Source organism: Microcebus murinus, chromosome 14 (assembly GCF_040939455.1).
Source record: "Microcebus murinus isolate Inina chromosome 14, M.murinus_Inina_mat1.0, whole genome shotgun sequence".
Taxonomy (NCBI): Eukaryota; Metazoa; Chordata; class Mammalia; order Primates; family Cheirogaleidae; genus Microcebus; species Microcebus murinus.
Genome location: NC_134117.1, coordinates 81,334,625 through 81,358,069, shown reverse-complemented (window position 1 = coordinate 81,358,069; position 23,445 = coordinate 81,334,625). Strand labels below are relative to the sequence as shown.

The window sequence follows — 23,445 nt, the reverse complement described above, 5'->3', positions numbered from 1 at the left end:
GGAGGAGCCGGTCAGGCGGGGGCCCAGGACAGTGACGGGCCTGGCCGGGGAGGAGTGCGTCAGGCAGGGGCAGAGGAGACGGGCTGGGTAAGGGGTAGGGTGACAGTTAGGGCACAATTCACAATCGCAAAGACGTGGAAGCGACCCGAGTGCCCATCCATCCAGGAGTGCATTAATAAAATGTGGCGCGTGGACACCACGGAGTGCCATTCGGCTGTGAGGAGCAGCGGTGAGAGGGCGCCTCTCGTGTTCTCCTGGCCAGAGCTGGAACCCGTTCCAGTAAGCCAGGTATCCCAAGAATGGACACACGAGCACCACGTGAGCGCGCTCACCAGCAAATTGGTACGAACGGATGGACACCTAAGTGGACGGAGAGGAATCACCTTCATCGGGTGGGTGTCGGGCGGGTGGGGGGAGGCGATGGGCATCCACATCCATTAGGAATGGGGTGGGTGCGCACCGACTGGGGGATGGGCGCACTTGAAGCTCTGACCCCAGGGGGGAGGCTTGGAGAGGGCAACTGTACCCGACCTTAACACTGGTACCCCCACAATACGCTGGAACAACATGAGAGGTATATGAATGAGAACACAGGGGGGAGGGGTGCACGGGCAACACATGTCACCTGAATACTTGTACTCCCATCATCTGCTTGAAAAGAGAGAGAAAAGAAAATGCAATCATAGAGGTAAGAGACACTTTTTAAAAATCATGAATCCGAAGAGAAAAGTAAAAGGAGGCCTGTGGAGCAGGTCTGGGTGTGACTCCGGATCCCCCAACATCAGGTGCCACCACCAAAGATTCCTGCGTGGAGCCCATAGAACCCCCAAAAGCAACGGGACGAGTTCTGGTCACATACTCCCTCAAAATGACATCCTGGCCTTCTTCTGGAACTCCCTCCCCTCTCAGACTCTCAAGGTTTTCTCCAGCGTGTCTGTTCCCACAGAGCAGACCTTTGGTCTGAGACCTGACAGTCCAGATGCCACGCATGCTGCCGCGTGGCGGCGGTGTCGCGGCTTGGGACAAGAGGAGGCCCCACGGTGCGGGCTGAGGCGCCAGGCACCGCGGCGGGCGCTGAGGGTTGGGGTCACCCCCACCCCGGGCCGCCGCCGCGCTCCCAGAAAGGGGACAGAACAAGAGGCAAAAAAAAAAAAAAAAAAAAAAGAAGCAGCCTGTGGCCCCCGGTATTCCCAGGCAGTCTCCCATCCAAGTACTGACCGGGCCCGACCCTGCTTAGCTTCCGAGACCAGACGAGATCGGGGGCGTTCAGGGTGGTGTGGCCCTAGACGGCGGCGGAGGGCGCCCCTGCCCCGCTCAAGAAGCCGAGCCTCTCTGCGCTTTCCCGCCGCCGCCGCCGCCGCTTCCCGCCCCAGGCCCCGCGCCAGGCCGGGCCTGTTGAGTTCGCCGGCCGGGTCCCGTGGGCTCCCAGGGACGGGGGTGATGGGCGGGGCGGGGCGGGGGGCTGTCTCTCTATACACACACACACACACTCACACTCACTCACACTCACACAAGATGCGCCTCCACGGCTGGACTCGCCAAGGTGGAGCCCTCCCAGCCCCCCTCGTCTCCTCGCCCGGCCTCCTTCACCTACCCGCTGCCCACCCCCAGCGCGTCGCCGCCGCTGACGCTGACTGCGCACGCGCGCGCCCTTTGACCCCAGCCAGGGGCCGCCCTCCCCCACAACCCCTTTCAGCTGTGCCCCCCCTCGCCCTGTGGGTGGGCTGCCGCCTATTCCCCCGGGCCAGGGCTGGGGCACAGCGCAAGGGGGAGGGGAGCCAGTGTATGGGGCGTCTCTCTCTGGGGATGTGTCCCATGGGTGGGGTGGGGTGGCGTGGTTTGTGGGGCGCTGAAGAAATCAGTCCCCTCCATCTCCTACCTCTGGAAAACGCCCAAGCCCGTGGAGAACCGCCGGCACCGCTTCGTGGGGGCCGGGACCCTCCTCTGTGTCCTCCTGTGGCCCGGTCCAAGGGGCCTGGGCCTGGCCGGGGCTGCATTGGACCCCGACCACCCTGGCGTGTGGACTCGCTAAAAATCGGCCATTTGATATTGGATTCCAGCTTCATTGAGGTCATTTCACTAATGAGTGCACCGGAAAGAGTTTCCTAATCCATCTGTGAGGGTGGCAACTGAAAGAGAATTTGAAAGCTGACAGAATAGGCGAGGGAAGGCATAGGAGATTTCCACACCCAGCAAGGAAGCCTTTCCCGAAATGGAAGAAAGAAACGAGCAAACAGAGACACCGGTAGCCCGCCCGGAAAAGAGTCTGCCCCCGAGAGAAAGCACCCTGACCAGGTTCACCCGTGGGTGGGTGGCGAGCTAGCGGCGTTCAGAAGAGCGAGGCCCGCAGTCTGTGCGGAAGACACCTGCACTCGGGTGTGTGTGGCGGCCCGATTCACAAGCAGCTCTAGATGTTAAACCAAGGAGAAGCCAGGGAGTTCCCAAGGCCCCAGGTGTCCTCAGCCCACGACTGGCTGCTGTGGGAATGCGAAGCCCGGCTCCTTGTCTCAGAGCGGGGTTCCCAGGAGGATCAGGCTGAAGCTGGGACTTGGCCTCAAAGTGTCCCCTCGCATGGCCACCCCCTTCCCCTTCCTGCTCCTCTACTCCTGGTGCCCCTCCATCCAGGGGCCAGACCTTAAAGAGTCACCGCAAGAGAATCCTGGTCCCAAAGGAGCCTTCTGGGGGACCGGTGCTGAGAGAGGTTGTGGGCATGGCCCGCTGGGGCTCTGCCCGACCCAGGGCTGAGAGATGCCACCTCCCAGCTCTGGGTCCCTGCAGGAAGTGTTGGCAAGCACAGGGCCAGTCCCCCAAAGGCCCAGGTGCAGGGAGCCCAGGCCAAGCAGCCTGTGGAAGAAGCCACTTGCCGTGCCACCCCGGGAACAGGACTGCAGGCCCCGGCCCTTCCCACCTCCTCCTCCTCCTCCTCCTCCCCCCCCCCGCGCCCCCCCCCCCGGACATGGCACAGGGCTCAGAGACACCTCAGACTCTTGCTACCCAAGGTGCGAAGGGCATCAGTTGCTCCTCCAACCCCCCCCCGCCCAGCAGACCACGTTGTCCAGCCAGCCCCCGGGCCTCCCTGGGGTGCCCAGCACAAAAGTGCAGACACCCACCGGACCCTCAGTCTCAGCTTTCGGATGTTTTTGCCACTCTAAGGACCCGCAGGCCCGCTGGGCCTTCGGGCAGGACAGAGAGCCCCGGGATCCGACGTGGAGAGCTGCGTGTACGTACGTCCCCATCAGGAGGCGGTCCCCACCTCCGCGGCTCTCCCCTCGCGGGGAGCGGCAGCCCCAGCCGGCAGCCGCAGGGCCTCAGGGAAGACACCAGGCTGGGCCCCCCGCGGCACAGCGGGGGCACGTCCCCCGCACTCGACTTAGGGAAGGCTGCTGGAGACTGCTGCGGCCACCCTGCTGCCGGGTTTCTGGAGGGCTTCCTGGAAGCAGCCTCCACACCAAGCCCTTGGAAGGCCCAGGCGACGGAGGAGCCGGTCAGGCAGGGGCCGAGGACGGTGAGAGGCCGGGCGGGAAGGAGCATGTCAGGCAGGGGCAGAGGACGGTGACAGGCCGGGCGGGGAGGAGCCGGTCAGGCGGGGGCCCAGGACAGTGACGGGCCTGGCCGGGGAGGAGTGCGTCAGGCAGGGGCAGAGGAGACGGGCTGGGTAAGGGGTAGAGTGACAGTTAGGGCACAATTCACAATCGCAAAGACGTGGAAGCGACCCGAGTGCCCATCCATCCAGGAGTGCATTAATAAAATGTGGCGCGTGGACACCACGGAGTGCCATTCGGCTGTGAGGAGCAGCGGTGAGAGGGCGCCTCTCGTGTTCTCCTGGCCAGAGCTGGAACCCGTTCCAGTAAGCCAGGTATCCCAAGAATGGACACACGAGCACCACGTGAGCGCGCACACCAGCAAATTGGTACGAACGGATGGACACCTAAGTGGACGGAGAGGAATCACCTTCATCGGGTGGGTGTCGGGCGGGTGGGGGGAGGCGATGGGCATCCACATCCATTAGGAATGGGGTGGGTGCGCACCGACTGGGGGATGGGCGCACTTGAAGCTCTGACCCCAGGGGGGAGGCTTGGAGAGGGCAACTGTACCCGACCTTAACACTGGTACCCCCACAATACGCTGGAACAACATGAGAGGTATATGAATGAGAACACAGGGGGGAGGGGTGCACGGGCAACACATGTCACCTGAATACTTGTACTCCCATCATCTGCTTGAAAAGAGAGAGAAAAGAAAATGCAATCATAGAGGTAAGAGACACTTTTTAAAAATCATGAATCCGAAGAGAAAAGTAAAAGGAGGCCTGTGGAGCAGGTCTGGGTGTGACTCCGGATCCCCCAACATCAGGTGCCACCACCAAAGATTCCTGCGTGGAGCCCATAGAACCCCCAAAAGCAACGGGACGAGTTCTGGTCACATACTCCCTCAAAATGACATCCTGGCCTTCTTCTGGAACTCCCTCCCCTCTCAGACTCTCAAGGTTTTCTCCAGCGTGTCTGTTCCCACAGAGCAGACCTTTGGTCTGAGACCTGACAGTCCAGATGCCACGCATGCTGCCGCGTGGCGGCGGTGTCGCGGCTTGGGACAAGAGGAGGCCCCACGGTGCGGGCTGAGGCGCCAGGCAGCGCGGCGGGCGCTGAGGGTTGGGGTCACCCCCACCCCGGGCCGCCGCCGCGCTCCCAGAAAGGGGACAGAACAAGAGGCAAAAAAAAAAAAAAAAAAAAAAAGAAGCAGCCTGTGGCCCCCGGTATTCCCAGGCAGTCTCCCATCCAACTACTGACCGGGCCCGACCCTGCTTAGCTTCCGAGACCAGACGAGATCGGGGGCGTTCAGGGTAGTGTGGCCCTAGACGGCGGCGGAGGGCGCCCCTGCCCCGCTCAAGAAGCCGAGCCTCTCTGCGCTTTCCCCCCGCCGCCGCCGCCGCCGCCGCCGCCGCCGCCGCCGCCGCCTCCCGCCCCAGGCCCCGCGCCGGGCCGGGCCTGTTGAGTTCGCCGGCCGGGTCCCGTGGGCTCCCAGGGACGGGGGTGATGGGCGGGGCGGGGCGGGGGGCTGTCTCTCTATACACACACACACACACTCACACTCACTCACACTCACACAAGATGCGCCTCCACGGCTGGACTCGCCAAGGTGGAGCCCTCCCAGCCCCCCTCGTCTCCTCGCCCGGCCTCCTTCACCTACCCGCTGCCCACCCCCAGCGCGTCGCCGCCGCTGACGCTGACTGCGCACGCGCGCGCCCTTTGACCCCAGCCAGGGGCCGCCCTCCCCCACAACCCCTTTCAGCTGTGCCCCCCCTCGCCCTGTGGGTGGGCTGCCGCCTATTCCCCCGGGCCAGGGCTGGGGCACAGCGCAAGGGGGAGGGGAGCCAGTGTATGGGGCGTCTCTCTCTGGGGATGTGTCCCATGGGTGGGGTGGGGTGGCGTGGTTTGTGGGGCGCTGAAGAAATCAGTCCCCTCCATCTCCTACCTCTGGAAAACGCCCAAGCCCGTGGAGAACCGCCGGCACCGCTTCGTGGGGGCCGGGACCCTCCTCTGTGTCCTCCTGTGGCCCGGTCCAAGGGGCCTGGGCCTGGCCGGGGCTGCATTGGACCCCGACCACCCTGGCGTGTGGACTCGCTAAAAATCGGCCATTTGATATTGGATTCCAGCTTCATTGAGGTCATTTCACTAATGAGTGCACCGGAAAGAGTTTCCTAATCCATCTGTGAGGGTGGCAACTGAAAGAGAATTTGAAAGCTGACAGAATAGGCGAGGGAAGGCATAGGAGATTTCCACACCCAGCAAGGAAGCCTTTCCCGAAATGGAAGAAAGAAACGAGCAAACAGAGACACCGGTAGCCCGCCCGGAAAAGAGTCTGCCCCCGAGAGAAAGCACCCTGACCAGGTTCACCCGTGGGTGGGTGGCGAGCTAGCGGCGTTCAGAAGAGCGAGGCCCGCAGTCTGTGCGGAAGACACCTGCACTCGGGTGTGTGTGGCGGCCCGATTCACAAGCAGCTCTAGATGTTAAACCAAGGAGAAGCCAGGGAGTTCCCAAGGCCCCAGGTGTCCTCAGCCCACGACTGGCTGCTGTGGGAATGCGAAGCCCGGCTCCTTGTCTCAGAGCGGGGTTCCCAGGAGGATCAGGCTGAAGCTGGGACTTGGCCTCAAAGTGTCCCCTCGCATGGCCACCCCCTTCCCCTTCCTGCTCCTCTACTCCTGGTGCCCCTCCATCCAGGGGCCAGACCTTAAAGAGTCACCGCAAGAGAATCCTGGTCCCAAAGGAGCCTTCTGGGGGACCGGTGCTGAGAGAGGTTGTGGGCATGGCCCGCTGGGGCTCTGCCCGACCCAGGGCTGAGAGATGCCACCTCCCAGCTCTGGGTCCCTGCAGGAAGTGTTGGCAAGCACAGGGCCAGTCCCCCAAAGGCCCAGGTGCAGGGAGCCCAGGCCAAGCAGCCTGTGGAAGAAGCCACTTGCCGTGCCACCCCGGGAACAGGACTGCAGGCCCCGGCCCTTCCCACCTCCTCCTCCTCCTCCTCCTCCCCCCCCCCGCGCCCCCCCCCGGACATGGCACAGGGCTCAGAGACACCTCAGACTCTTGCTACCCAAGGTGCAAAGGGCATCAGTTGCTCCTCCAAACCCCCCCCCCCGCCCAGCAGACCACGTTGTCCAGCCAGCCCCCGGGCCTCCCTGGGGTGCCCAGCACAAAAGTGCAGACACCCACCGGACCCTCAGTCTCAGCTTTCGGATGTTTTTGCCACTCTAAGGACCCGCAGGCCCGCTGGGCCTTCGGGCAGGACAGAGAGCCCCGGGATCCGACGTGGAGAGCTGCGTGTACGTGTACGTACGTCCCCATCAGGAGGCGGTCCCCACCTCCGCGGCTCTCCCCTTGCGGGGAGCGGCAGCCCCAGCCGGCAGCCACAGGGCCTCAGGGAAGACACCAGGCTGGGCCCCCCGCGGCACACTCGACTTAGGGAAGGCTGCTGGAGACTGCTGCGGCCACCCTGCTGCCGGGTTTCTGGAGGGCTTCCTGGAAGCAGCCTCCACACCAAGCCCTTGGAAGGCCCAGGCGACGGAGGAGCCGGTCAGGCAGGGGCCGAGGACGGTGAGAGGCCGGGCGGGAAGGAGCATGTCAGGCAGGGGCAGAGGACGGTGACAGGCCGGGCGGGGAGGAGCCGGTCAGGCGGGGGCCCAGGACAGTGACGGGCCTGGCCGGGGAGGAGTGCGTCAGGCAGGGGCAGAGGAGACGGGCTGGGTAAGGGGTAGAGTGACAGTTAGGGCACAATTCACAATCGCAAAGACGTGGAAGCGACCCGAGTGCCCATCCATCCAGGAGTGCATTAATAAAATGTGGCGCGTGGACACCACGGAGTGCCATTCGGCTGTGAGGAGCAGCGGTGAGAGGGCGCCTCTCGTGTTCTCCTGGCCAGAGCTGGAACCCGTTCCAGTAAGCCAGGTATCCCAAGAATGGACACACGAGCACCACGTGAGCGCGCACACCAGCAAATTGGTACGAACGGATGGACACCTAAGTGGACGGAGAGGAATCACCTTCATCGGGTGGGTGTCGGGCGGGTGGGGGGAGGCGATGGGCATCCACATCCATTAGGAATGGGGTGGGTGCGCACCGACTGGGGGATGGGCGCACTTGAAGCTCTGACCCCAGGGGGGAGGCTTGGAGAGGGCAACTGTACCCGACCTTAACACTGGTACCCCCACAATACGCTGGAACAACATGAGAGGTATATGAATGAGAACACAGGGGGGAGGGGTGCACGGGCAACACATGTCACCTGAATACTTGTACTCCCATCATCTGCTTGAAAAGAGAGAGAAAAGAAAATGCAATCATAGAGGTAAGAGACACTTTTTAAAAATCATGAATCCGAAGAGAAAAGTAAAAGGAGGCCTGTGGAGCAGGTCTGGGTGTGACTCCGGATCCCCCAACATCAGGTGCCACCACCAAAGATTCCTGCGTGGAGCCCATAGAACCCCCAAAAGCAACGGGACGAGTTCTGGTCACATACTCCCTCAAAATGACATCCTGGCCTTCTTCTGGAACTCCCTCCCCTCTCAGACTCTCAAGGTTTTCTCCAGCGTGTCTGTTCCCACAGAGCAGACCTTTGGTCTGAGACCTGACAGTCCAGATGCCACGCATGCTGCCGCGTGGCGGCGGTGTCGCGGCTTGGGACAAGAGGAGGCCCCACGGTGCGGGCTGAGGCGCCAGGCAGCGCGGCGGGCGCTGAGGGTTGGGGTCACCCCCACCCCGGGCCGCCGCCGCGCTCCCAGAAAGGGGACAGAACAAGAGGCAAAAAAAAAAAAAAAAAAAAAAAGAAGCAGCCTGTGGCCCCCGGTATTCCCAGGCAGTCTCCCATCCAACTACTGACCGGGCCCGACCCTGCTTAGCTTCCGAGACCAGACGAGATCGGGGGCGTTCAGGGTAGTGTGGCCCTAGACGGCGGCGGAGGGCGCCCCTGCCCCGCTCAAGAAGCCGAGCCTCTCTGCGCTTTCCCCCCGCCGCCGCCGCCGCCGCCGCCGCCGCCGCCGCCGCCGCCTCCCGCCCCAGGCCCCGCGCCGGGCCGGGCCTGTTGAGTTCGCCGGCCGGGTCCCGTGGGCTCCCAGGGACGGGGGTGATGGGCGGGGCGGGGCGGGGGGCTGTCTCTCTATACACACACACACACACTCACACTCACTCACACTCACACAAGATGCGCCTCCACGGCTGGACTCGCCAAGGTGGAGCCCTCCCAGCCCCCCTCGTCTCCTCGCCCGGCCTCCTTCACCTACCCGCTGCCCACCCCCAGCGCGTCGCCGCCGCTGACGCTGACTGCGCACGCGCGCGCCCTTTGACCCCAGCCAGGGGCCGCCCTCCCCCACAACCCCTTTCAGCTGTGCCCCCCCTCGCCCTGTGGGTGGGCTGCCGCCTATTCCCCCGGGCCAGGGCTGGGGCACAGCGCAAGGGGGAGGGGAGCCAGTGTATGGGGCGTCTCTCTCTGGGGATGTGTCCCATGGGTGGGGTGGGGTGGCGTGGTTTGTGGGGCGCTGAAGAAATCAGTCCCCTCCATCTCCTACCTCTGGAAAACGCCCAAGCCCGTGGAGAACCGCCGGCACCGCTTCGTGGGGGCCGGGACCCTCCTCTGTGTCCTCCTGTGGCCCGGTCCAAGGGGCCTGGGCCTGGCCGGGGCTGCATTGGACCCCGACCACCCTGGCGTGTGGACTCGCTAAAAATCGGCCATTTGATATTGGATTCCAGCTTCATTGAGGTCATTTCACTAATGAGTGCACCGGAAAGAGTTTCCTAATCCATCTGTGAGGGTGGCAACTGAAAGAGAATTTGAAAGCTGACAGAATAGGCGAGGGAAGGCATAGGAGATTTCCACACCCAGCAAGGAAGCCTTTCCCGAAATGGAAGAAAGAAACGAGCAAACAGAGACACCGGTAGCCCGCCCGGAAAAGAGTCTGCCCCCGAGAGAAAGCACCCTGACCAGGTTCACCCGTGGGTGGGTGGCGAGCTAGCGGCGTTCAGAAGAGCGAGGCCCGCAGTCTGTGCGGAAGACACCTGCACTCGGGTGTGTGTGGCGGCCCGATTCACAAGCAGCTCTAGATGTTAAACCAAGGAGAAGCCAGGGAGTTCCCAAGGCCCCAGGTGTCCTCAGCCCACGACTGGCTGCTGTGGGAATGCGAAGCCCGGCTCCTTGTCTCAGAGCGGGGTTCCCAGGAGGATCAGGCTGAAGCTGGGACTTGGCCTCAAAGTGTCCCCTCGCATGGCCACCCCCTTCCCCTTCCTGCTCCTCTACTCCTGGTGCCCCTCCATCCAGGGGCCAGACCTTAAAGAGTCACCGCAAGAGAATCCTGGTCCCAAAGGAGCCTTCTGGGGGACCGGTGCTGAGAGAGGTTGTGGGCATGGCCCGCTGGGGCTCTGCCCGACCCAGGGCTGAGAGATGCCACCTCCCAGCTCTGGGTCCCTGCAGGAAGTGTTGGCAAGCACAGGGCCAGTCCCCCAAAGGCCCAGGTGCAGGGAGCCCAGGCCAAGCAGCCTGTGGAAGAAGCCACTTGCCGTGCCACCCCGGGAACAGGACTGCAGGCCCCGGCCCTTCCCACCTCCTCCTCCTCCTCCTCCTCCCCCCCCCCCCCGCGCCCCCCCCCGGACATGGCACAGGGCTCAGAGACACCTCAGACTCTTGCTACCCAAGGTGCAAAGGGCATCAGTTGCTCCTCCAAACCCCCCCCCCCGCCCAGCAGACCACGTTGTCCAGCCAGCCCCCGGGCCTCCCTGGGGTGCCCAGCACAAAAGTGCAGACACCCACCGGACCCTCAGTCTCAGCTTTCGGATGTTTTTGCCACTCTAAGGACCCGCAGGCCCGCTGGGCCTTCGGGCAGGACAGAGAGCCCCGGGATCCGACGTGGAGAGCTGCGTGTACGTGTACGTACGTCCCCATCAGGAGGCGGTCCCCACCTCCGCGGCTCTCCCCTTGCGGGGAGCGGCAGCCCCAGCCGGCAGCCACAGGGCCTCAGGGAAGACACCAGGCTGGGCCCCCCGCGGCACACTCGACTTAGGGAAGGCTGCTGGAGACTGCTGCGGCCACCCTGCTGCCGGGTTTCTGGAGGGCTTCCTGGAAGCAGCCTCCACACCAAGCCCTTGGAAGGCCCAGGCGACGGAGGAGCCGGTCAGGCAGGGGCCGAGGACGGTGAGAGGCCGGGCGGGAAGGAGCATGTCAGGCAGGGGCAGAGGACGGTGACAGGCCGGGCGGGGAGGAGCCGGTCAGGCGGGGGCCCAGGACAGTGACGGGCCTGGCCGGGGAGGAGTGCGTCAGGCAGGGGCAGAGGAGACGGGCTGGGTAAGGGGTAGGGTGACAGTTAGGGCACAATTCACAATCGCAAAGACGTGGAAGCGACCCGAGTGCCCATCCATCCAGGAGTGCATTAATAAAATGTGGCGCGTGGACACCACGGAGTGCCATTCGGCTGTGAGGAGCAGCGGTGAGAGGGCGCCTCTCGTGTTCTCCTGGCCAGAGCTGGAACCCGTTCCAGTAAGCCAGGTATCCCAAGAATGGACACACGAGCACCACGTGAGCGCGCTCACCAGCAAATTGGTACGAACGGATGGACACCTAAGTGGACGGAGAGGAATCACCTTCATCGGGTGGGTGTCGGGCGGGTGGGGGGAGGCGATGGGCATCCACATCCATTAGGAATGGGGTGGGTGCGCACCGACTGGGGGATGGGCGCACTTGAAGCTCTGACCCCAGGGGGGAGGCTTGGAGAGGGCAACTGTACCCGACCTTAACACTGGTACCCCCACAATACGCTGGAACAACATGAGAGGTATATGAATGAGAACACAGGGGGGAGGGGTGCACGGGCAACACATGTCACCTGAATACTTGTACTCCCATCATCTGCTTGAAAAGAGAGAGAAAAGAAAATGCAATCATAGAGGTAAGAGACACTTTTTAAAAATCATGAATCCGAAGAGAAAAGTAAAAGGAGGCCTGTGGAGCAGGTCTGGGTGTGACTCCGGATCCCCCAACATCAGGTGCCACCACCAAAGATTCCTGCGTGGAGCCCATAGAACCCCCAAAAGCAACGGGACGAGTTCTGGTCACATACTCCCTCAAAATGACATCCTGGCCTTCTTCTGGAACTCCCTCCCCTCTCAGACTCTCAAGGTTTTCTCCAGCGTGTCTGTTCCCACAGAGCAGACCTTTGGTCTGAGACCTGACAGTGCAGATGCCACGCATGCTGCCGCGTGGCGGCGGTGTCGCGGCTTGGGACAAGAGGAGGCCCCACGGTGCGGGCTGAGGCGCCAGGCAGCGCGGCGGGCGCTGAGGGTTGGGGTCACCCCCACCCCGGGCCGCCGCCGCGCTCCCAGAAAGGGGACAGAACAAGAGGCAAAAAAAAAAAAAAAAAAAAAGAAGCAGCCTGTGGCCCCCGGTATTCCCAGGCGGTCTCCCATCCAAGTACTGACCGGGCCCGACCCTGCTTAGCTTCCGAGACCAGACGAGATCGGGGGGCGTTCAGGGTGGTGTGGCCCTAGACGGCGGCGGAGGGCGCCCCTGCCCCGCTCAAGAAGCCGAGCCTCTCTGCGCTTTCCCCCCGCCGCCGCCGCCGCCGCCGCCGCCGCCGCCGCCGCCGCCGCCGCCTCCCGCCCCAGGCCCCGCGCCGGGCCGGGCCTGTTGAGTTCGCCGGCCGGGTCCCGTGGGCTCCCAGGGACGGGGGTGATGGGCGGGGCGGGGCGGGGGGCTGTCTCTCTATACACACACACACACACTCACACTCACTCACACTCACACAAGATGCGCCTCCACGGCTGGACTCGCCAAGGTGGAGCCCTCCCAGCCCCCCTCGTCTCCTCGCCCGGCCTCCTTCACCTACCCGCTGCCCACCCCCAGCGCGTCGCCGCCGCTGACGCTGACTGCGCACGCGTGCGCCCTTTGACCCCAGCCAGGGGCCGCCCTCCCCCACAACCCCTTTCAGCTGTGCCCCCCCTCGCCCTGTGGGTGGGCTGCCGCCTATTCCCCCGGGCCAGGGCTGGGGCACAGCGCAAGGGGGAGGGGAGCCAGTGTATGGGGCGTCTCTCTCTGGGGATGTGTCCCATGGGTGGGGTGGGGTGGCGTGGTTTGTGGGGCGCTGAAGAAATCAGTCCCCTCCATCTCCTACCTCTGGAAAACGCCCAAGCCCGTGGAGAACCGCCGGCACCGCTTCGTGGGGGCCGGGACCCTCCTCTGTGTCCTCCTGTGGCCCGGTCCAAGGGGCCTGGGCCTGGCCGGGGCTGCATTGGACCCCGACCACCCTGGCGTGTGGACTCGCTAAAAATCGGCCATTTGATATTGGATTCCAGCTTCATTGAGGTCATTTCACTAATGAGTGCACCGGAAAGAGTTTCCTAATCCATCTGTGAGGGTGGCAACTGAAAGAGAATTTGAAAGCTGACAGAATAGGCGAGGGAAGGCATAGGAGATTTCCACACCCAGCAAGGAAGCCTTTCCCGAAATGGAAGAAAGAAACGAGCAAACAGAGACACCGGTAGCCCGCCCGGAAAAGAGTCTGCCCCCGAGAGAAAGCACCCTGACCAGGTTCACCCGTGGGTGGGTGGCGAGCTAGCGGCGTTCAGAAGAGCGAGGCCCGCAGTCTGTGCGGAAGACACCTGCACTCGGGTGTGTGTGGCGGCCCGATTCACAAGCAGCTCTAGATGTTAAACCAAGGAGAAGCCAGGGAGTTCCCAAGGCCCCAGGTGTCCTCAGCCCACGACTGGCTGCTGTGGGAATGCGAAGCCCGGCTCCTTGTCTCAGAGCGGGGTTCCCAGGAGGATCAGGCTGAAGCTGGGACTTGGCCTCAAAGTGTCCCCTCGCATGGCCACCCCCTTCCCCTTCCTGCTCCTCTACTCCTGGTGCCCCTCCATCCAGGGGCCAGACCTTAAAGAGTCACCGCAAGAGAATCCTGGTCCCAAAGGAGCCTTCTGGGGGACCGGTGCTGAGAGAGGTTGTGGGCATGGCCCGCTGGGGCTCTGCCCGACCCAGGGCTGAGAGATGCCACCTCCCAGCTCTGGGTCCCTGCAGGAAGTGTTGGCAAGCACAGGGCCAGTCCCCCAAAGGCCCAGGTACAGGGAGCCCAGGCCAAGCAGCCTGTGGAAGAAGCCACTTGCCGTGCCACCCCGGGAACAGGACTGCAGGCCCCGGCCCTTCCCACCTCCTCCTCCTCCTCCTCCTCCCCCCCCCCCGCGCCCCCCCCCGGACATGGCACAGGGCTCAGAGACACCTCAGACTCTTGCTACCCAAGGTGCAAAGGGCATCAGTTGCTCCTCCAAACCCCCCCCCCGCCCAGCAGACCACATTGTCCAGCCAGCCCCCGGGCCTCCCTGGGGTGCCCAGCACAAAAGTGCAGACACCCACCGGACCCTCAGTCTCAGCTTTCGGATGTTTTTGCCACTCTAAGGACCCGCAGGCCCGCTGGGCCTTCGGGCAGGACAGAGAGCCCCGGGATCCGACGTGGAGAGCTGCGTGTACGTGTACGTACGTCCCCATCAGGAGGCGGTCCCCACCTCCGCGGCTCTCCCCTTGCGGGGAGCGGCAGCCCCAGCCGGCAGCCACAGGGCCTCAGGGAAGACACCAGGCTGGGCCCCCCGCGGCACACTCGACTTAGGGAAGGCTGCTGGAGACTGCTGCGGCCACCCTGCTGCCGGGTTTCTGGAGGGCTTCCTGGAAGCAGCCTCCACACCAAGCCCTTGGAAGGCCCAGGCGACGGAGGAGCCGGTCAGGCAGGGGCCGAGGACGGTGAGAGGCCGGGCGGGAAGGAGCATGTCAGGCAGGGGCAGAGGACGGTGACAGGCCGGGCGGGGAGGAGCCGGTCAGGCGGGGGCCCAGGACAGTGACGGGCCTGGCCGGGGAGGAGTGCGTCAGGCAGGGGCAGAGGAGACGGGCTGGGTAAGGGGTAGGGTGACAGTTAGGGCACAATTCACAATCGCAAAGACGTGGAAGCGACCCGAGTGCCCATCCATCCAGGAGTGCATTAATAAAATGTGGCGCGTGGACACCACGGAGTGCCATTCGGCTGTGAGGAGCAGCGGTGAGAGGGCGCCTCTCGTGTTCTCCTGGCCAGAGCTGGAACCCGTTCCAGTAAGCCAGGTATCCCAAGAATGGACACACGAGCACCACGTGAGCGCGCTCACCAGCAAATTGGTACGAACGGATGGACACCTAAGTGGACGGAGAGGAATCACCTTCATCGGGTGGGTGTCGGGCGGGTGGGGGGAGGCGATGGGCATCCACATCCATTAGGAATGGGGTGGGTGCGCACCGACTGGGGGATGGGCGCACTTGAAGCTCTGACCCCAGGGGGGAGGCTTGGAGAGGGCAACTGTACCCGACCTTAACACTGGTACCCCCACAATACGCTGGAACAACATGAGAGGTATATGAATGAGAACACAGGGGGGAGGGGTGCACGGGCAACACATGTCACCTGAATACTTGTACTCCCATCATCTGCTTGAAAAGAGAGAGAAAAGAAAATGCAATCATAGAGGTAAGAGACACTTTTTAAAAATCATGAATCCGAAGAGAAAAGTAAAAGGAGGCCTGTGGAGCAGGTCTGGGTGTGACTCCGGATCCCCCAACATCAGGTGCCACCACCAAAGATTCCTGCGTGGAGCCCATAGAACCCCCAAAAGCAACGGGACGAGTTCTGGTCACATACTCCCTCAAAATGACATCCTGGCCTTCTTCTGGAACTCCCTCCCCTCTCAGACTCTCAAGGTTTTCTCCAGCGTGTCTGTTCCCACAGAGCAGACCTTTGGTCTGAGACCTGACAGTGCAGATGCCACGCATGCTGCCGCGTGGCGGCGGTGTCGCGGCTTGGGACAAGAGGAGGCCCCACGGTGCGGGCTGAGGCGCCAGGCAGCGCGGCGGGCGCTGAGGGTTGGGGTCACCCCCACCCCGGGCCGCCGCCGCGCTCCCAGAAAGGGGACAGAACAAGAGGCAAAAAAAAAAAAAAAAAAAGAAGCAGCCTGTGGCCCCCGGTATTCCCAGGCAGTCTCCCATCCAAGTACTGACCGGGCCCGACCCTGCTTAGCTTCCGAGACCAGACGAGATCGGGGGCGTTCAGGGTGGTGTGGCCCTAGACGGCGGCGGAGGGCGCCCCTGCCCCGCTCAAGAAGCCGAGCCTCTCTGCGCTTTCCCGCCGCCGCCGCCGCCGCCTCCCGCCCCAGGCCCCGCGCCGGGCCGGGCCTGTTGAGTTCGCCGGCCGGGTCCCGTGGGCTCCCAGGGACGGGGGTGATGGGCGGGGCGGGGCGGGGGGCTGTCTCTCTATACACACACACACACACTCACACTCACTCACACTCACACAAGATGCGCCTCCACGGCTGGACTCGCCAAGGTGGAGCCCTCCCAGCCCCCCTCGTCTCCTCGCCCGGCCTCCTTCACCTACCCGCTGCCCACCCCCAGCGCGTCGCCGCCGCTGACGCTGACTGCGCACGCGCGCGCCCTTTGACCCCAGCCAGGGGCCGCCCTCCCCCACAACCCCTTTCAGCTGTGCCCCCCCTCGCCCTGTGGGTGGGCTGCCGCCTATTCCCCCGGGCCAGGGCTGGGGCACAGCGCAAGGGGGAGGGGAGCCAGTGTATGGGGCGTCTCTCTCTGGGGATGTGTCCCATGGGTGGGGTGGGGTGGCGTGGTTTGTGGGGCGCTGAAGAAATCAGTCCCCTCCATCTCCTACCTCTGGAAAACGCCCAAGCCCGTGGAGAACCGCCGGCACCGCTTCGTGGGGGCCGGGACCCTCCTCTGTGTCCTCCTGTGGCCCGGTCCAAGGGGCCTGGGCCTGGCCGGGGCTGCATTGGACCCCGACCACCCTGGCGTGTGGACTCGCTAAAAATCGGCCATTAGATATTGGATTCCAGCTTCATTGAGGTCATTTCACTAATGAGTGCACCGGAAAGAGTTTCCTAATCCATCTGTGAGGGTGGCAACTGAAAGAGAATTTGAAAGCTGACAGAATAGGCGAGGGAAGGCATAGGAGATTTCCACACCCAGCAAGGAAGCCTTTCCCGAAATGGAAGAAAGAAACGAGCAAACAGAGACACCGGTAGCCCGCCCGGAAAAGAGTCTGCCCCCGAGAGAAAGCACCCTGACCAGGTTCACCCGTGGGTGGGTGGCGAGCTAGCGGCGTTCAGAAGAGCGAGGCCCGCAGTCTGTGCGGAAGACACCTGCACTCGGGTGTGTGTGGCGGCCCGATTCACAAGCAGCTCTAGATGTTAAACCAAGGAGAAGCCAGGGAGTTCCCAAGGCCCCAGGTGTCCTCAGCCCACGACTGGCTGCTGTGGGAATGCGAAGCCCGGCTCCTTGTCTCAGAGCGGGGTTCCCAGGAGGATCAGGCTGAAGCTGGGACTTGGCCTCAAAGTGTCCCCTCGCATGGCCACCCCCTTCCCCTTCCTGCTCCTCTACTCCTGGTGCCCCTCCATCCAGGGGCCAGACCTTAAAGAGTCACCGCAAGAGAATCCTGGTCCCAAAGGAGCCTTCTGGGGGACCGGTGCTGAGAGAGGTTGTGGGCATGGCCCGCTGGGGCTCTGCCCGACCCAGGGCTGAGAGATGCCACCTCCCAGCTCTGGGTCCCTGCAGGAAGTGTTGGCAAGCACAGGGCCAGTCCCCCAAAGGCCCAGGTGCAGGGAGCCCAGGCCAAGCAGCCTGTGGAAGAAGCCACTTGCCGTGCCACCCCGGGAACAGGACTGCAGGCCCCGGCCCTTCCCACCTCCTCCTCCTCCTCCTCCTCCCCCCCCCCGCGCCCCCCCCCCGGACATGGCACAGGGCTCAGAGACACCTCAGACTCTTGCTACCCAAGGTGCGAAGGGCATCAGTTGCTCCTCCAAACCCCCCCCCGCCCAGCAGACCACGTTGTCCAGCCAGCCCCCGGGCCTCCCTGGGGTGCCCAGCACAAAAGTGCAGACACCCACCGGACCCTCAGTCTCAGCTTTCGGATGTTTTTGCCACTCTAAGGACCCGCAGGCCCGCTGGGCCTTCGGGCAGGACAGAGAGCCCCGGGATCCGACGTGGAGAGCTGCGTGTACGTACGTCCCCATCAGGAGGCGGTCCCCACCTCCGCGGCTCTCCCCTCGCGGGGAGCGGCAGCCCCAGCCGGCAGCCGCAGGGCATCAGGGAAGACACCAGGCTGGGCCCCCCGCGGCACAGCGGGGGCACGTCCCCCGCACTCGACTTAGGGAAGGCTGCTGGAGACTGCTGCGGCCACCCTGCTGCCGGGTTTCTGGAGGGCTTCCTGGAAGCAGCCTCCACACCAAGCCCTTGGAAGGCCCAGGCGACGGAGGAGCCGGTCAGGCAGGGGCCGAGGACGGTGAGAGGCCGGGCGGGAAGGAGCATGTCAGGCAGGGGCAGAGGACGGTGACAGGCCGGGCGGGGAGGAGCCGGTCAGGCGGGGGCCCAGGACAGTGACGGGCCTGGCCGGGGAGGAGTGCGTCAGGCAGGGGCAGAGGAGACGGGCTGGGTAAGGGGTAGGGTGACAGTTAGGGCACAATTCACAATCGCAAAGACGTGGAAGCGACCCGAGTGCCCATCCATCCAGGAGTGCATTAATAAAATGTGGCGCGTGGACACCACGGAGTGCCATTCGGCTGTGAGGAGCAGCGGTGAGAGGGCGCCTCTCGTGTTCTCCTGGCCAGAGCTGGAACCCGTTCCAGTAAGCCAGGTATCCCAAGAATGGACACACGAGCACCACGTGAGCGCGCTCACCAGCAAATTGGTACGAACGGATGGACACCTAAGTGGACGGAGAGGAATCACCTTCATCGGGTGGGTGTCGGGCGGGTGGGGGGAGGCGATGGGCATCCACATCCATTAGGAATGGGGTGGGTGCGCACCGACTGGGGGATGGGCGCACTTGAAGCTCTGACCCCAGGGGGGAGGCTTGGAGAGGGCAACTGTACCCGACCTTAACACTGGTACCCCCACAATACGCTGGAACAACATGAGAGGTATATGAATGAGAACACAGGGGGGAGGGGTGCACGGGCAACACATGTCACCTGAATACTTGTACTCCCATCATCTGCTTGAAAAGAGAGAGAAAAGAAAATGCAATCATAGAGGTAAGAGACACTTTTTAAAAATCATGAATCCGAAGAGAAAAGTAAAAGGAGGCCTGTGGAGCAGGTCTGGGTGTGACTCCGGATCCCCCAACATCAGGTGCCACCACCAAAGATTCCTGCGTGGAGCCCATAGAACCCCCAAAAGCAACGGGACGAGTTCTGGTCACATACTCCCTCAAAATGACATCCTGGCCTTCTTCTGGAACTCCCTCCCCTCTCAGACTCTCAAGGTTTTCTCCAGCGTGTCTGTTCCCACAGAGCAGACCTTTGGTCTGAGACCTGACAGTGCAGATGCCACGCATGCTGCCGCGTGGCGGCGGTGTCGCGGCTTGGGACAAGAGGAGGCCCCACGGTGCGGGCTGAGGCGCCAGGCAGCGCGGCGGGCGCTGAGGGTTGGGGTCACCCCCACCCCGGGCCGCCGCCGCGCTCCCAGAAAGGGGACAGAACAAGAGGCAAAAAAAAAAAAAAAAAAAAAGAAGCAGCCTGTGGCCCCCGGTATTCCCAGGCAGTCTCCCATCCAAGTACTGACCGGGCCCGACCCTGCTTAGCTTCCGAGACCAGACGAGATCGGGGGCGTTCAGGGTGGTGTGGCCCTAGACGGCGGCGGAGGGCGCCCCTGCCCCGCTCAAGAAGCCGAGCCTCTCTGCGCTTTCCCGCCGCCGCCGCCGCCTCCCGCCCCAGGCCCCGCGCCGGGCCGGGCCTGTTGAGTTCGCCGGCCGGGTCCCGTGGGCTCCCAGGGACGGGGGTGATGGGCGGGGCGGGGCGGGGGGCTGTCTCTCTATACACACACACACACACTCACACTCACTCACACTCACACAAGATGCGCCTCCACGGCTGGACTCGCCAAGGTGGAGCCCTCCCAGCCCCCCTCGTCTCCTCGCCCGGCCTCCTTCACCTACCCGCTGCCCACCCCCAGCGCGTCGCCGCCGCTGACGCTGACTGCGCACGCGCGCGCCCTTTGACCCCAGCCAGGGGCCGCCCTCCCCCACAACCCCTTTCAGCTGTGCCCCCCCTCGCCCTGTGGGTGGGCTGCCGCCTATTCCCCCGGGCCAGGGCTGGGGCACAGCGCAAGGGGGAGGGGAGCCAGTGTATGGGGCGTCTCTCTCTGGGGATGTGTCCCATGGGTGGGGTGGGGTGGCGTGGTTTGTGGGGCGCTGAAGAAATCAGTCCCCTCCATCTCCTACCTCTGGAAAACGCCCAAGCCCGTGGAGAACCGCCGGCACCGCTTCGTGGGGGCCGGGACCCTCCTCTGTGTCCTCCTGTGGCCCGGTCCAAGGGGCCTGGGCCTGGCCGGGGCTGCATTGGACCCCGACCACCCTGGCGTGTGGACTCGCTAAAAATCGGCCATTAGATATTGGATTCCAGCTTCATTGAGGTCATTTCACTAATGAGTGCACCGGAAAGAGTTTCCTAATCCATCTGTGAGGGTGGCAACTGAAAGAGAATTTGAAAGCTGACAGAATAGGCGAGGGAAGGCATAGGAGATTTCCACACCCAGCAAGGAAGCCTTTCCCGAAATGGAAGAAAGAAACGAGCAAACAGAGACACCGGTAGCCCGCCCGGAAAAGAGTCTGCCCCCGAGAGAAAGCACCCTGACCAGGTTCACCCGTGGGTGGGTGGCGAGCTAGCGGCGTTCAGAAGAGCGAGGCCCGCAGTCTGTGCGGAAGACACCTGCACTCGGGTGTGTGTGGCGGCCCGATTCACAAGCAGCTCTAGATGTTAAACCAAGGAGAAGCCAGGGAGTTCCCAAGGCCCCAGGTGTCCTCAGCCCACGACTGGCTGCTGTGGGAATGCGAAGCCCGGCTCCTTGTCTCAGAGCGGGGTTCCCAGGAGGATCAGGCTGAAGCTGGGACTTGGCCTCAAAGTGTCCCCTCGCATGGCCACCCCCTTCCCCTTCCTGCTCCTCTACTCCTGGTGCCCCTCCATCCAGGGGCCAGACCTTAAAGAGTCACCGCAAGAGAATCCTGGTCCCAAAGGAGCCTTCTGGGGGACCGGTGCTGAGAGAGGTTGTGGGCATGGCCCGCTGGGGCTCTGCCCGACCCAGGGCTGAGAGATGCCACCTCCCAGCTCTGGGTCCCTGCAGGAAGTGTTGGCAAGCACAGGGCCAGTCCCCCAAAGGCCCAGGTGCAGGGAGCCCAGGCCAAGCAGCCTGTGGAAGAAGCCACTTGCCGTGCCACCCCGGGAACAGGACTGCAGGCCCCGGCCCTTCCCACCTCCTCCTCCTCCTCCTCCTCCCCCCCCCCGCGCCCCCCCCCCGGACATGGCACAGGGCTCAGAGACACCTCAGACTCTTGCTACCCAAGGTGCGAAGGGCATCAGTTGCTCCTCCAAACCCCCCCCCGCCCAGCAGACCACGTTGTCCAGCCAGCCCCCGGGCCTCCCTGGGGTGCCCAGCACAAAAGTGCAGACACCCACCGGACCCTCAGTCTCAGCTTTCGGATGTTTTTGCCACTCTAAGGACCCGCAGGCCCGCTGGGCCTTCGGGCAGGACAGAGAGCCCCGGGATCCGACGTGGAGAGCTGCGTGTACGTACGTCCCCATCAGGAGGCGGTCCCCACCTCCGCGGCTCTCCCCTCGCGGGGAGCGGCAGCCCCAGCCGGCAGCCGCAGGGCATCAGGGAAGACACCAGGCTGGGCCCCCCGCGGCACAGCGGGGGCACGTCCCCCGCACTCGACTTAGGGAAGGCTGCTGGAGACTGCTGCGGCCACCCTGCTGCCGGGTTTCTGGAGGGCTTCCTGGAAGCAGCCTCCACACCAAGCCCTTGGAAGGCCCAGGCGACGGAGGAGCCGGTCAGGCAGGGGCCGAGGACGGTGAGAGGCCGGGCGGGAAGGAGCATGTCAGGCAGGGGCAGAGGACGGTGACAGGCCGGGCGGGGAGGAGCCGGTCAGGCGGGGGCCCAGGACAGTGACGGGCCTGGCCGGGGAGGAGTGCGTCAGGCAGGGGCAGAGGAGACGGGCTGGGTAAGGGGTAGGGTGACAGTTAGGGCACAATTCACAATCGCAAAGACGTGGAAGCGACCCGAGTGCCCATCCATCCAGGAGTGCATTAATAAAATGTGGCGCGTGGACACCACGGAGTGCCATTCGGCTGTGAGGAGCAGCGGTGAGAGGGCGCCTCTCGTGTTCTCCTGGCCAGAGCTGGAACCCGTTCCAGTAAGCCAGGTATCCCAAGAATGGACACACGAGCACCACGTGAGCGCGCTCACCAGCAAATTGGTACGAACGGATGGACACCTAAGTGGACGGAGAGGAATCACCTTCATCGGGTGGGTGTCGGGCGGGTGGGGGGAGGCGATGGGCATCCACATCCATTAGGAATGGGGTGGGTGCGCACCGACTGGGGGATGGGCGCACTTGAAGCTCTGACCCCAGGGGGGAGGCTTGGAGAGGGCAACTGTACCCGACCTTAACACTGGTACCCCCACAATACGCTGGAACAACATGAGAGGTATATGAATGAGAACACAGGGGGGAGGGGTGCACGGGCAACACATGTCACCTGAATACTTGTACTCCCATCATCTGCTTGAAAAGAGAGAGAAAAGAAAATGCAATCATAGAGGTAAGAGACACTTTTTAAAAATCATGAATCCGAAGAGAAAAGTAAAAGGAGGCCTGTGGAGCAGGTCTGGGTGTGACTCCGGATCCCCCAACATCAGGTGCCACCACCAAAGATTCCTGCGTGGAGCCCATAGAACCCCCAAAAGCAACGGGACGAGTTCTGGTCACATACTCCCTCAAAATGACATCCTGGCCTTCTTCTGGAACTCCCTCCCCTCTCAGACTCTCAAGGTTTTCTCCAGCGTGTCTGTTCCCACAGAGCAGACCTTTGGTCTGAGACCTGACAGTGCAGATGCCACGCATGCTGCCGCGTGGCGGCGGTGTCGCGGCTTGGGACAAGAGGAGGCCCCACGGTGCGGGCTGAGGCGCCAGGCAGCGCGGCGGGCGCTGAGGGTTGGGGTCACCCCCACCCCGGGCCGCCGCCGCGCTCCCAGAAAGGGGACAGAACAAGAGGCAAAAAAAAAAAAAAAAAAAAAGAAGCAGCCTGTGGCCCCCGGTATTCCCAGGCAGTCTCCCATCCAAGTACTGACCGGGCCCGACCCTGCTTAGCTTCCGAGACCAGACGAGATCGGGGGCGTTCAGGGTGGTGTGGCCCTAGACGGCGGCGGAGGGCGCCCCTGCCCCGCTCAAGAAGCCGAGCCTCTCTGCGCTTTCCCGCCGCCGCCGCCGCCGCCGCCGCCGCCGCCGCCGCCGCCGCCTCCCGCCCCAGGCCCCGCGCCGGGCCGGGCCTGTTGAGTTCGCCGGCCGGGTCCCGTGGGCTCCCAGGGACGGGGGTGATGGGCGGGGCGGGGCGGGGGGCTGTCTCTCTATACACACACACACACACTCACACTCACTCACACTCACACAAGATGCGCCTCCACGGCTGGACTCGCCAAGGTGGAGCCCTCCCAGCCCCCCTCGTCTCCTCGCCCGGCCTCCTTCACCTACCCGCTGCCCACCCCCAGCGCGTCGCCGCCGCTGACGCTGACTGCGCACGCGCGCGCCCTTTGACCCCAGCCAGGGGCCGCCCTCCCCCACAACCCCTTTCAGCTGTGCCCCCCCTCGCCCTGTGGGTGGGCTGCCGCCTATTCCCCCGGGCCAGGGCTGGGGCACAGCGCAAGGGGGAGGGGAGCCAGTGTATGGGGCGTCTCTCTCTGGGGATGTGTCCCATGGGTGGGGTGGGGTGGCGTGGTTTGTGGGGCGCTGAAGAAATCAGTCCCCTCCATCTCCTACCTCTGGAAAACGCCCAAGCCCGTGGAGAACCGCCGGCACCGCTTCGTGGGGGCCGGGACCCTCCTCTGTGTCCTCCTGTGGCCCGGTCCAAGGGGCCT

General features: G+C 63.9%; 7 pseudogenes; all 7 read right to left on the bottom strand.

Annotated features, from left to right (window-relative positions):
• Positions 1–1,169: 1,169 nt before the first annotated feature.
• Positions 1,170–1,288, bottom strand: LOC142876083 (uncharacterized; annotated as a pseudogene).
• Positions 1,289–4,738: 3,450 nt separating this feature from the next.
• LOC142876297 (uncharacterized) lies at positions 4,739–4,857 on the bottom strand (annotated as a pseudogene).
• Positions 4,858–8,318: 3,461 nt separating this feature from the next.
• LOC142876295 (uncharacterized) lies at positions 8,319–8,437 on the bottom strand (annotated as a pseudogene).
• Positions 8,438–11,899: 3,462 nt separating this feature from the next.
• LOC142876222 (uncharacterized) lies at positions 11,900–12,019 on the bottom strand (annotated as a pseudogene).
• A 3,463-nt stretch (positions 12,020–15,482) lies between these two features.
• On the bottom strand, positions 15,483–15,601 carry LOC142876082 (uncharacterized; annotated as a pseudogene).
• Positions 15,602–19,049: 3,448 nt separating this feature from the next.
• LOC142876081 (uncharacterized) lies at positions 19,050–19,168 on the bottom strand (annotated as a pseudogene).
• A 3,445-nt stretch (positions 19,169–22,613) lies between these two features.
• On the bottom strand, positions 22,614–22,732 carry LOC142876080 (uncharacterized; annotated as a pseudogene).
• Positions 22,733–23,445: the final 713 nt, after the last annotated feature.